This window comes from Monodelphis domestica, chromosome 1 (assembly GCF_027887165.1).
Source record: "Monodelphis domestica isolate mMonDom1 chromosome 1, mMonDom1.pri, whole genome shotgun sequence".
Taxonomy (NCBI): Eukaryota; Metazoa; Chordata; class Mammalia; order Didelphimorphia; family Didelphidae; genus Monodelphis; species Monodelphis domestica.
This window is the reverse complement of record NC_077227.1, coordinates 72,833,864-72,847,237: the sequence shown is the minus strand read 5'-3', so window position 1 is coordinate 72,847,237 and position 13,374 is coordinate 72,833,864. Positions and strand designations below refer to the sequence as shown.

The window sequence follows — 13,374 nt, the reverse complement described above, 5'->3', positions numbered from 1 at the left end:
TTACCACCCTAGCCACAACTAAGAAAATATATGTATCCCCGTAGCTCTCTTGGCTGTCTTCCCAGAGGTTGTTTCATTAACATTCTGACACATACGCAGAGCAGGGTTGACATCCTGGGACCACAAACCATCTCTGCCACTTCCACCATGGCCTTCTGGCATCTTTTTCCCTGTCTCCCCAATCTTTGTCACTGAAGACATTGACTTACAAGGGGCCAATCCCACATGTACTAGCAGTAATTGAATTGACTTCCCAGGTTTAAACAGTAACTGATAGAGTCTTAGGACATAAACTACTGTATTCTCTCAGCATAACAGTCCTATCTGCTGCCTTCCGGGCTCTCAGTTCAACTGCACCATCTCCTTAAAGGTGCTAGCAAAAAGTGAGCCATTATTAACAGCTATTGTATTATGATTAGACTAGCTAATTTCGATTTTAGGAAATAAAAATTGCCCAAAGAGGGAAAAGCCAACAAAAATCTTGCTTATTTTGAGTTGTGGGGGGAAAAAAGAGAAATTCCAATGTGAAGTTAATTTTTTTAATCTCATTATTTTTGACAGTAAGATTTTAAAATTAAATTGATTTTAAAGCTCCTTCAAGTTCAGAGTAATTAGGATAATTGTTTTTTAACTCAAAAAAGCATTTTCTTTCTAAATGGATTCCACAGTGGCTTAACACCTGAATAAAATTGTTCTCTGCACTTGGGAAGGTGCAATTTGACTTTCATGTGAGCCAATTTCTTCAAATAGGCAATATTATATCTAACCTTTATTTGTACTCCCATCCTAATTAAATAACTTCATTTTCAGTGTCAATCAATAAATATTTATTAAGTGCACATAGTTGTACCAACTGAGGGTACAAAAAGAGGCAAAAAACAGTTCCTGCCCTCAAAGAGCTTACAATCTAGTGAAAGAGACAATAAGAAAGTAAAAATATACTAAGCAAACTATATGGTAAATTTGTGGTGTTATAATTGTGAACCATTTTATTTTAGTACCCAGTATAAAAATTGTAAGCCCCTTGGCTTATAATCTAGAAGGTACTGTTGTTCTTCCAGCTCATTCCTACTTCAGTGATTCAGATAACTAAATTACCTGAATTTTTTAAAAGAATTATGTCTTAAGAACTGTGGAAACTTAATTTAGTCCAGTTTATTTTGTGTACTCTCCCAATTGCCTATGAGTAGCCTAATTGTTTTTGCAGTTAGACAAGAGTGTTTTAGAATTAAATCAGAGAAGGAGGGTAAATTTAATAGCTCTAGGTAAAGAATAAAGATCATTTATTAAAATTCTTTTTTTAAGAAAAATTGATCAGTAATGGAAAGTCATTCATGATGATAGAACAGACTTTCCAGGCATAGAGGTATAATTGGGTTGACTAATCAGAAGGGTTTGATATTTCAAAAATGAATAAAGAGAACTAAGGAATAAAAAGAATTATAAAACTACATGAAATCTCTTTGAAGAGATCAAAACAGTGTCTTTGGTGTCAGTGAAAGGCAGGGAGAAAGGATAAGGGAAAGATTCCTAAATTTGTGCATGCCAAAGGCTTCTTTGGGAGTGCTAAGATTTATACAGATTTTAGGAATTTCCTCAATCCTTTCCATTTGTAGCATAAACAAATCCTCCTGAAGAGTTCATATGTTGCCAATGAGGCTAATCAGAAAAAAAAGAGAGAATCCAAAATTTGTATGTTTCTTGGATCAGACTTTAAGAATCAAAGAAAATTTGTCTGCCTAGCAGAAACCAGACTGGATATACATGAACCTTATCTGAGCTATTCTTCCTTTTATACAAGAGGACTATAGGAGCCTAAATTCTCTCTTTGTCACCCAAAAACTAAGCCATGGTAGCTTAAGGAATATTTCTTTCTCCAACTGCTTGCCCCCACCTTTGGTCATAGATGCAATCACAGTGATATTAGATTCTGGCTGTGATTGAGTGATGATAAGTCTTCTCTATGGTACAAATTCCTTCTATAATAAGAAAATCTAACTTAAAAGTTCACCAACAAATAGAACCAACTCATAGATAATCTATACCTTTTAAAAATATTATTTTAAGTATTAGTCTGAGAAGGTATAAATTCCAGTCTTCAAGTAAAATTGTCCCAAAACTCAGAATTCAAATTAATGCCCTATTATCATAATCAATATTAAGTACTTGAAAATATATATTCCTCTACTTTTCATTTTCTATTTTTTTACCTTTCTTGTTGCTAGTTCTTTTTTGCCTCATGTTTAATGTAGGTGAAAATAATTTTTAGAAGTAGATAGGGTACAAATTCCAATAAATAGGTAAATACTCTAGGGGCAGCTAAGTGTCTCAATAGATTGAGAACCAGTTTTAGAGGCAGGAGATTCTAGGTTCAAATCTGACATCAGATACTTCCTAGCTGCATGACCCTGATCATGTCATTTAACTCCCATTGCCTAGCCCTTACCACTCTTCTGCCTTGAAATCAATATGTATTATTGATTCTAAAACACAAGTTAAGTTTTTTTAAATAGGTAATTACTCAATGACTTCATGATGAGAACATTATTGCCTTTGAAATAGAAATGTTAATAAACCATCATTTTACATCTTGAATATTTTTATTACTAAGCTACTCTAATATAGGCTTCCTGGCAGAAAGATATCAAAATGGGGATCTTTAGGTGGGGAATGATTTCTGAGAAAGACAACTAGAGAAATTTGAATAGCCAAAGGCATCTGTGTATGATATGTCTGTGTGTGTGTGGAGAGAGAGAGAGAGAGAGAGAGAGAGAGAGAGAGAGAGAGAGAGAGAGAGAGAGAGAGAGAGAGAGAGAGAGAGAAAGAGAGAGAGAGTTGTTGAAAAGGTAATAACCCAACTAAGAATAAAGGCTACTTTATTTTGGCATAATAACCAAGAGCTTGGAGAAAAACTATATTTAGAAAAAATGAAATAATATTGACAAAACATAGATCTAGATAGCAAAATTTTAATTGGCAAAGAGGGTTTGATCTATAAGAGAAGAATGATTTATTAGCCGGTAGATTCTATTCTGTCTCTTGATTAATTAATATCTAGTGAGTTCTCAGTCTGTAAAAACACAGGAATAGCTTTCTAATGCAGCCTGCTACAACATGGAATTTCCGATTTTGTGGGAGCAGTCTTAGATCACATCTTAGAGTTAAACAAAAAAAATACCCAAATGATATATTTTAACACTAGAATCATTAATATGAAGGGCATAGTACTACACAACACTGACTGTTAAAATGACAATAACAAAACTACAACAAACACAATAAAAATAATATTATATGTATATAGTGCTTTAAAGTTTGTGTGATCCTTTAAATGTATTATCTCATTTGAGCCTTTCAACAATTCTGTGAGATTGGTGATATATAGCAATTATTTCTATTTTACAAATTAAGAAATAGTTATTCAAAGACGAAACCTGATTTGCCTATTATTACCCTGCTATAAAAGTGTTAATGGCAGAATCTGGACTCTGAACTTCTTGATTAGAGGTATTTCCTATCCACAATCTTGTCCCCTCAAGTATTGAGGTACTGATAAAACTCTTTTATTGAGGCAACTAGATGGCTCAGTGGATAGAGCCAACCATAGAGATGGGAAGTCCTTAGTTTAGATCTGACCTTCCTAGCTGTGTGACCCTGGGCAAATAACTTAACCTTAATTGCCTGGTACTTGCTACTCTTCTGCCTTGGGAACAATTCTTAGTATAAAGGACTTTGGTGAAGGTTTGTTAAATCCCCTTCATTGAAGTCACATCAGCAGATGTTTATTGTTTCATCCTTACAGTACGTCTTTGAAGAGAAGGCCAAAGAGGTAAGGAAGGATGGCTTAACATGTCAGTGAGTCCCCTGATGCATTCAGAGTCTTTAAGAAATCTAAAGAGAAATATGTGGACTATAGGAAGCTCAAAGGACTCAATCTCAGCTAAGGTTTCTCTTGGGTGGCTTACCAATTTCTCAAATTAATTCTTTTGGTCCAGGTACCAAAAATTGTGTAAGTTACAGATGTTCTTATAATCTTCAACCAGATAATCCAAGGAGTCCTTGAATGGAAATGATAATTATGTTTATCTCCATTGTCCTAATGGATATCCAAAAATATATTCTTTCTGAAGTATTTCAATCTTAGGAGTCTCAGAAACCTAAGCAGATACCAGAGACTCAAACTAAGGAAACCTATACTGGATAAAAGAGTTGTGACTCTCTTCCTCACTTGTTATGTTCATAGTTCTATCCAAATATAAACTCTAGCGAAAGTACTGGCACATAGTGCATAATAAGTGCTTACTGACTAAGGTATAGTAAGAGTACTGGACTTATACTCAGGAGAAACTTAGTTGTGAACTCTTATTGGTTGTGAGCTAGTCATTTAATGTCCCTAATCCTTATTTTACCCATCTGCAAAAAGGATACAAATGGTACTTCCCTTAGAGCATTGCTGTGAGAAACAAATGATATCATTTGCTTTTATATTATATAAATTATATAATATATAAATGTATTAATTATATAAACAATTCTTTAACCACCTAAAGAATCTTATAAATATTTGGTTATTAATAATTATTTAAAGTGATCATCATGTAATATATGTATATTCCAGTAAAATTGTTTATCAACTCCAGGAAGGGGGAAGGAAGAGAGAAGGGAAGAAAAAAGAATCATGTAACCATGGGAAAAAATTAAAAAGAAAATAAAAAAGAATGTAAAGTGACCATCATGAAGAGTCCCTTTCTCTAACTAACATTTATTTTCAGATGCTTTTACTCATCTGACTACTCTAAGGAAAATTCATGAAATCAACAGGTTTTTTATATGTTTTCCCTATTTTTCTTTCCCTATCCAGAATTTAAAAAAACATTTAAAATACTTCATAGAATCTTATTACTAAAACTTCACCATTCCAAATGTAACAAAGAAACTGCCTATTACAATCAGCATCAAGAATGCAAGATGGGGATATCACAGCTAAACTACAGTATCAAAGATACCTGAAGGTGCTCATGATTGCAAGCTCACCATGAGTCAATGGAGTGATATGCCCGCTAAAAATTGATTTAATCTTGGGCTATGGTAAGAGAGGCACAGTGTCCTGGCTAAGTGAGGACTTCCTGTATTCTGCCCTGAGTATCTTGTAAGAGTGGATCTGGATCATTGAGGTATATGCTAGAGGATTAGCTAGATAGTGCCAGGAAAAGGACAACCAGAAAGAAAGATAATTGGTCTTGAGAGCCATATCATAATACTTAAAGGAACTGGAGGTGTTTAGCTGGAGAAGAGAAAACTTAAAAAGGGACATTGCAGCTCTTTTAAAGAATTCAAGAAGTGTTGTCACATGGAAGAAAGATTGTGATGCTCAAGCACAGGGGACAGAACCAGAAGCAATGTGTGGAAGTGTTAGACAAACTTTGGTTTAATGCTAAGAAAAAACTTGCTGATAATTAGAGCTATCTGAAAGTACAATTATCTGCAGCTGTATCCCTTCCTTCACAGAAGGCTTTCAATAAAAAGCTGGATGACCACTGATGAGGGATTACAGAGGGGGTTCTTCCCCAGTCTGGATAGGATTAGATGTTTGGCTCCCTTCAAAAGTTGAGATTTTCATCTGAAGTTTCTGTGTCTGACAGGACCTGAATTCTGGGCTGATGGCACATTTTGTGAGCAGTATTCTGTCAGTGGTGTACTATCACATAACCATTGACTGATCCATTTCCGTACATTGTTCAAACTAAGGAAATATATAGCTCTGATTGATGTGTGGTAGCTCAGGCTTCCAAGAACAGGTTTGTTAGGCTTGTGGGATATTAACAATTACAGGAGGTAAATGCCAAACTGCTTCATTATTATTGCTATCCCCATGATTTATTACTGATTCTTCCTCTATGCATTTGTCTCATCTGTTTCCCTTCACCATTTTTTCAGTTTGTTGCATTCAATTTCCCATATATCTCCCTTCCCTCCTCACATTAGAGAAGGTATCAATTGAAATATATGTATGTATGCATTTAAAATGTACCATGTATGTTCCTGTTTATCTGTTCTTTTTTGGAGGTGGTCGTTCACAATTGTTCTTCAAACAATATCTCTGTTGCTGTTCTGCTCATTTCACTCTCCATAATTTCACTTAGGTTTTTATATTTTTTAATTAAGTTGCTCATCATTTCATATTTTGGAGAGCATACAGAATTATGTCCAAAGAGTTCTAAAACTGTTTGCCCTTTGACTCAGCAATACCAGCAGTAGGTCTGTTTTCTAAAGTAATCAGGAAAAAAAAGTAAAGAACCTGTAAGTCCTAGAGTATTTATAGCAGCTCTCTATCTGGTGACAAAGAACTAGAAAACGAGAAAATGCCCATCAGTTGGGGAATGACTAAACAAGTCATGGTATATGCTCATGATGGACCTCCTTTCAATACTCACCAAACAATTCTTAAGCACCTACTCTATGTACAGTGGCATGATGCTCAGCATTGGACATAACAAATATACAATATTTAACAAATATTTATATATGATATTGTTTCTTAAGGACTTTATAATGTGATAGAATGCTTAATTACAGTAATAAAAATAGAATGAAGTAAGGGCAAAAGAGACATCAAGATGAAATGCTGTAAGAAAATGTAAGAGATGGGAATTGTTTTTGAGGGAGTATCAGGGGAAACTTCATGGGAAAGTTACCACATTTGCTGGGTTTAGAAGACAGAAAATGATTTCAGCAGGCATGGTGGTGGAAGGAATGCATCTTGGCCATGAGGGATGATGGTCTGTGCCAAATGTAAAAAAGTGAAAAAAAGGGACAGGTTGAGAGTGAAGAAGAGTTAATATACCAGACAGCTGAAATGAAATGTGTGTGAAAGGAAGTAGAATAAATTCAGACTAGAAATAGACTAGTTAATTTCTTAGAATGCCAGAATAAATTGATTTTGTTGTAAACTCCTTGAAAGTAAGGATTGTTTCATTATTTGTATTTGTTTCCTGGCATCTCGCCCAGTGCACTTAAATGCTTGTTGATGGTTTGGTCTTCCCTTCAGATTCTTGACACTTTTATTAAATAGTTCAACCTAGTACTGTCCTCAACCCTTGACTTCTTGCCCCATTGTTCTCTTGCTACCCATCCCTTCCCAAATCCCTCACTTCAGCAATAAATGTGATGCCATTTCCCTGTAGAAGATGTTCCTCATTCTTCACTGGTAGAAATCTTTTGACCTTGAGGAAAGATTTAATTTTTGGAAACAGCCAAATGTCATTTGAAGTTGTCTAATGAAAAGAATAGATGATTGAAGAGTGGCATGAAGAGAACAAAAAAAATGAGGTGTGAATGCAAAGTATTTAGGTTGATTTTTTTAATGAAACATATACACTGCCTTTGTTCAGAATGAATTTCAAATGAAGAGGTCAAAAAGTAGTATTTTGTGTTTGTTTCCAGATAAGTATCTCATCTAGGGCCTAATTAGACCAATACATTTGGTTTTATACAAATGCTGGTTCTAAATACAGGATATCCAAAAGTCTCAGGGCAGTGCTAAGTTTAATACCTTCAAACACTGTGCAATGACAAAACCTTAATAACTTTGTTTAAAGAATAAAGATGCAGTCTAATGGGTTGTGAGCATCAAAAGGTCTTTCCTGTTAGCTAATAAATTAACCAACACCTCTAAAGTCTAAAAGTATATTCTAAAATCTCAATTATTTCTTCATATATGTTTAAAACCTTTTTGATTCTGTGAGGGAGATCACTTTTTAATTCCAAAATAAATTATTAAGTTTGAAAATGTTTCCATCTAAGGTTTTCCCCTCAATACAAAAAGCAGTTTCTAAATGTCTGAGAAGCCACTTTGAATTTTAAAGGTCAGTGATGACATGTGATCACTTTTTTCTAATGCCCACCTTTCCAAGTGATCAAGGTCAAATTAGTAACTATTACCAAATTATTTAAAACTACTGATTTTAGGGCTTGCTACACCTTTCTTTGTCTCTTCATATTTACTTTCTTGCTGACTTCCTTTCCTCTATTCTAATCTTTCTACTCTATTTTGATTCTTCCTTTCTGATTTTTCCTCCTTTTATTTATATTTTTCTTCTTCTTTTCACTCTTTTAATTCTGTTTACCCAATCCTTTCTTCTCTCTACTTCTCTTATATTTTCTTCCATTCTCTGTTCTCTTAATTCATTTCAACAAGCATTTGTTGAGTCCTTATTAGATTCAAGGTATCATGCTAAGTGCTGGGGATATTTTTTAAAAAACAAATGTTTTCTTCTTTTGAAGAGTTTATATTCTACTAGAAAATGACATTGAAATTTTTGAACAATTATTTATTTATGTCTCATTCTCTTCTAAATCTTTTGCAATATGACTTCTAAATTCACTGTTCAACCAATTCCATTAGAATGTATGTTCCTGAGAGCTGGAGCTGTTTGTTCTTTTCTCTGGATATCCAGTTCTTAGTATAGTCCAAATAAATTCTCATTAACTTACTGATTTCAAGCTCAAATCCAGTGATTCTGTGATTTTGTGACAGATGCATTTCTCTATACACAGAGTTCCCTACCTCTATAAAGAAGTAAGAGTGGAAAATTTTCAGCTCTAGAATAACATTTTATTTTCCCAGTTATGAATACAAAATGTAGATTGGGCAAATGCCTTATATTTCTTTAATAATTCTTAAATTAAGTTTATTCACTTGTATGTGACTTCTGGTTAATTTTTTCCTCTATGTGTTAGTGACACTTGATGGTGGAGAAAAGAAAGCATGTTATAAAAGGGATGGTTGGCTTACTGGTATTTGCATTGTATACCATAAAGAAGTTTATGGTTCAAAGTAGTTTACTATTCAGGAGAAAGTAAAGAAAAGGGAAAAGAAGGAAAAGATCAGGCCTCAGACTTCCTAGCTATGTAACCCAGGGCAAATCACTTAACTCCAGTTGTCTAATACTTATTGCTCTCCTGCCTTGAAACTGACACTTAGTATTGGTTATAAGATAGAAAGGAAGGATTTTTTTAAAAAAAGAAGGGGGCAAGAGCTCTAGAAGGGTTAACAGTGAGGAATGGAAGGCAATTTATTGGGTTCTGATTATCAATTTTTATTCCTTTCTCAACTCTTTTTTTGTACTCTGGAAGTTGTCCATGACATAGACCAGTTTAACTTGTCCTTTGGTTCTTTCCTAATAATTTTCTATTTGAGGAATCATTATTTTAGCACTTCAAGGATCTGCAATATCTTCCATGGTGGATATTCCCCACCTTGGCTGGGGGGAAGGGAAGTGTAAGTGAAGCATGGTGTAGAGAAAAGAGCAGTGAACTTGGAGGTATAGGGCTTGAGTTTGAATTCCACATCTTCTATTTACTGCCTAGGTGACTTTAAGCAAGTCACTTCTACTATTAGGGTCTCACTTTTCCCTAATTATCGAATGAAGGGGGTCATTTTATTACCTCTAAGTTCCCTTCTAGCTCTAAATCTGCATTCCTATGATCATCAGATACAAATAAACAACTGCTCATTGCCTTAATATATGGTGTCTGTGAAATGGTGGGAGAGAAGCCTAATGTCAACCTAGTGATCTGCAAATTTAGCTAGCCTGGTCCATGAATGACAGACACAAGTCATGTAGCCATAGCACCAATATTACATAAGTGTGTTTCCAGAAAGAAAAGCGAAGCATAAACATTGCATTAGAGGAATCAGTCAATTACAAATAGAAGCCACAATTCTACAATATACAGTCACAATGACTCCAAGGTATGTGTGTCCTGTTAACATTAGGGAAATTATGTAATTCTTCAGAAATTTATAGCTTTAATTCTGTCAACCTGTACTGACTATTTTGATGCATCCTGGAATTAGCTCTCTAATGTTAGATGTCAGTAGAGGCTCAAGTTTCAGTCAAGAGTCTAAATTCTGGTTGGCATGTGAACAATCAGTATAATAGACTACACCCTCTTGGCAAAATGTCAGCACTTGGAATCACCACTTAAACAAACTCTAGCAAAAGTCTGGGACAGCATCTATTGCAAATAACCAGTTTATACTCCTTATCTTTATAGATGATGGCATAGGGCTTACTGGAAGAAGGATACTGTGTTCTGGGATAATGATTTGCAGCTGCCAGGGCTATTACATTACTAAAAGCATGTGTGTCTTTCAGCACCTGGACAGTGTTTCCTTCTCTCTGACAGTTTTAGACCATGGACAGTACCTGGATTTTGCCACCTGTTTCCAATATTATCAAATACAAATTCTTCAACCTAACTTTCAAATCCCTTCATAACATTAGCCACCCAACTATCCGGCCCTTTTCTTCCTTTTTTTTTAATACAAAACCATTTTTTTATTTTAGATGTTCTTCTTTATTACCCCTCCCAGATACCATCTCTGTGCCCATTTCCATATCTCTTTGACTTATGTCCTTTCTTCTCTTCTTTGCTTATTAACATCCAACTGTAACAGTTAAAATTTAGGAATATGGGGAGACTGAGGCAGGTTGAAATTAGTTTCTCTCTGCAAGGAGTATTATATTTTTAGAGGTTTATTAAAGGTTAAAGATTAAAGAAAATACAGAATAAGAAAAAAAATATGCCTAGGCCAGAAGCCTAGGCCAGATAACCTCACATCATGGAAGAGACGTGTCTGCTCCAAAATGGAAGTCCAAAAAGAGCCCAAAAGCCTTTGTAATCAACTTAAATACCTTCTCGATCTCACCCACCTCAGAATTCCATGGGATTACAAAGCATTTTGGGGAAGTGGATCAAGGGCTTGTGGGGATTGAAGTCCAAAGTTCAAATCTCAATTTTACATTCCTCCGTTTGATCCTCTGGGAAGAAGTCCTTCCCCAAAGGATCATAAAAACATAATCAATTTAAAGATTACAATAATTTGAGGATAAGAGAAAAAAACAATAAAACCAATAATTGCTGAACACATTAACAAAAAGCCAGTTAGGGGGCAGTCCCCTTTGGCATGAAAGTATACATACAAATAAATATTCAATCAACCACACCCAAAGTTCAATTTTGTGCAACTTGTGGTCTGGAGGCATCTTCATTATTTCTTCTCCAACAGTTCAGTTTCTGGGTTCAGAGAGGTAGCATCTTCTTTACCTAAAATTCTTCTCAAAAGGAATTTAAACTTTGTAATTTAAAATAATAATATTTTTACATTCCCCCCATTAAGAGGGTGATTAAAAAAAAAGGATCACTTAGGGATGCATGGCTGAGGTATGAGGTATATGAATCAATTGGCAAGAGAAATTAAAAAGATATCAGAAAAATCAAAAAGAAAAGAAAAAATTTCTAGATGAAAATATAGACTATCAAAGTCTTATGTGTAAAATTCCAAGTAAAAAGAAAATAAATCTATAACAGGTCCTTGAATCAGGGCCCAATCAAAATGATCTAAGCAATGATGCATTTACCCAGTCAGTAGCCAGGACTACAGAAAGGTACCACACTATGAAAGGCAGAAAAGGGACCAGATTATAGGAGCCAAGGTTTGGGGATACTCGTCTGTATCTTCAGAGTGAGTGTGGACACAAGGAAAGCCTATGTCTTAACACATGTTAAACATAGTAACCTCTAGTCTTCACACTAGGTTCAAGCCCTTTGTATTGGCCTAGAAGTGCACCAATCCATCCTAGATTAGCTTTTCTTTGGCTCTGTACAATGGCTCTTGTGTGTATATCTTGTCCTGGAATCAGACAGAATCATTAAACAAAGTCCCATAATTTTTAAATAATTAGTGGCATCGTTTTTATAGTCACAAGCCTTTTTTGGGCATTCTCTGACAAATGTATTTCAAACTTATAGTACTGAAAAGTCAAAAAGTTAAAGAAAATCTTAATACTGGTGACATGTGCTTCAAATATAAAAAAGAGAGAAAAGAATAGTATATTGCACATGCAAGAAAAATATAATAATAAAAGAGCTTTAAAAAATTTTTAAATATAGCTTATAATCATTGACACTGTGTCAGCTAAGAAAATATAAAATACAAGGCTTTCTCACCAAAAATGTGATCCATATCCTCTTCATATCTGGCCATGCTCTACTGTGAGTATAAGGCAAATGAATTGAACAAGGTTAACATTTTTTTCATTTTTAAAAATACAGTAGTACAAATGTGTAGTTATCAAAATCCCCAAAATTTTCAAAAGCCCAATTAATTACAATAGCAAACAAACACGCTATCATATTTCACCTAAGTTGCTGCATAGCATTTTTTAAAGCCAATGAATTGATGGACATTTGTCACAATTTTTACAAACATAGCAATCTTTCAACCTTGGTATTCAAACATATTTTTTAAAACAAAGTAAAACTCATCTTGGATTTAGAACATAATCAAGAAATCTATATATCATTCTGGTACAAGTAAAGTAATGAGCTGAAGAGTATAAATAAAGGGGTGCTCCTTTTTTGGGAGGCTTATAGGGATACAAATGCCCTGAGATTAACTTCCCAACTTCCATTCACATGTGGGAAGGTTGGGGTTATAAAATATATTTCACTTCAGCTACTAGAATGGGCCTTATCTCGTGGTAGGGGCAGGCAAAAATAACCAGAGATTGTTAAAAAAATTCCAAAAATCATATTTAAAAAACCCTTAAAATCATTTGAGGTATTTAGCATATTAAATTTTCCAAAGGTTGTTAATACAATTATAACCAGTTCTGAAGTCCATCCATCCTCTGTAACAATTTACGAAGTAAAAAATAGAAAAACTGTTTTTTTTTTCCTTATATGGGCTTAATTATCACAATGATTTTTTTTCAATATATGGTTATAGGGGAGAAGCAACAGAATTTTAAAACTCAGTTAATTCAAAATAAATTCAATAAACCTTCAGTGTAACATAATAATATTCAATCCAGTAATATATGAATTTAAAATCACAAAGTTATATCTTAAAACAATCAGGAAAAATGCAATAGAGATACAGAGATTTTTTTATAAACCATTGGAGTCTGAAATGCCTTAGAATATAGCCTTTAGTCTCTTCAAAGTTCCTTGGGTGGGGTTTTTTTTAATTATTAATTATCCATTTAAATGCCTATTGTCCGAAGGCAGAGTGGTAAGGGCTAGGCAATGGGGTCTGAGCGATCTGCTCGGGGCCCCACAGCTGAGGAGTATCTGAGGCCAGATTTTAACCCAGGACCTCATGTCTTTATGTCTGGCTCTCAGTCCACCCAGCTGCCCCTCCAAAGTTGAATCTTTGGACTGAATCTGCTCCCTGACACGCAGGTGAAGTCAATGAAATTACCAGAAGAGTCAAAAGGTATCCTTTTAAACAGCCCATTGCTTAAAAGTCTGTTTGAAAAGTCTGTTTCTTCTCTCTCTCTCTTTTTCTCTCTGAACACTCTATGG

At 34.5% G+C, this 13,374-nt stretch overlaps 1 protein-coding gene across 1 annotated transcript in view; it reads left to right on the top strand.

Moving 5' to 3' along the window:
- Positions 1-13,374, top strand: part of ARHGAP22 (Rho GTPase activating protein 22) — a 374,146-nt gene that overhangs the window by 83,970 nt on the left and 276,802 nt on the right. The gene's annotated exons all lie outside the window — the stretch shown is intronic.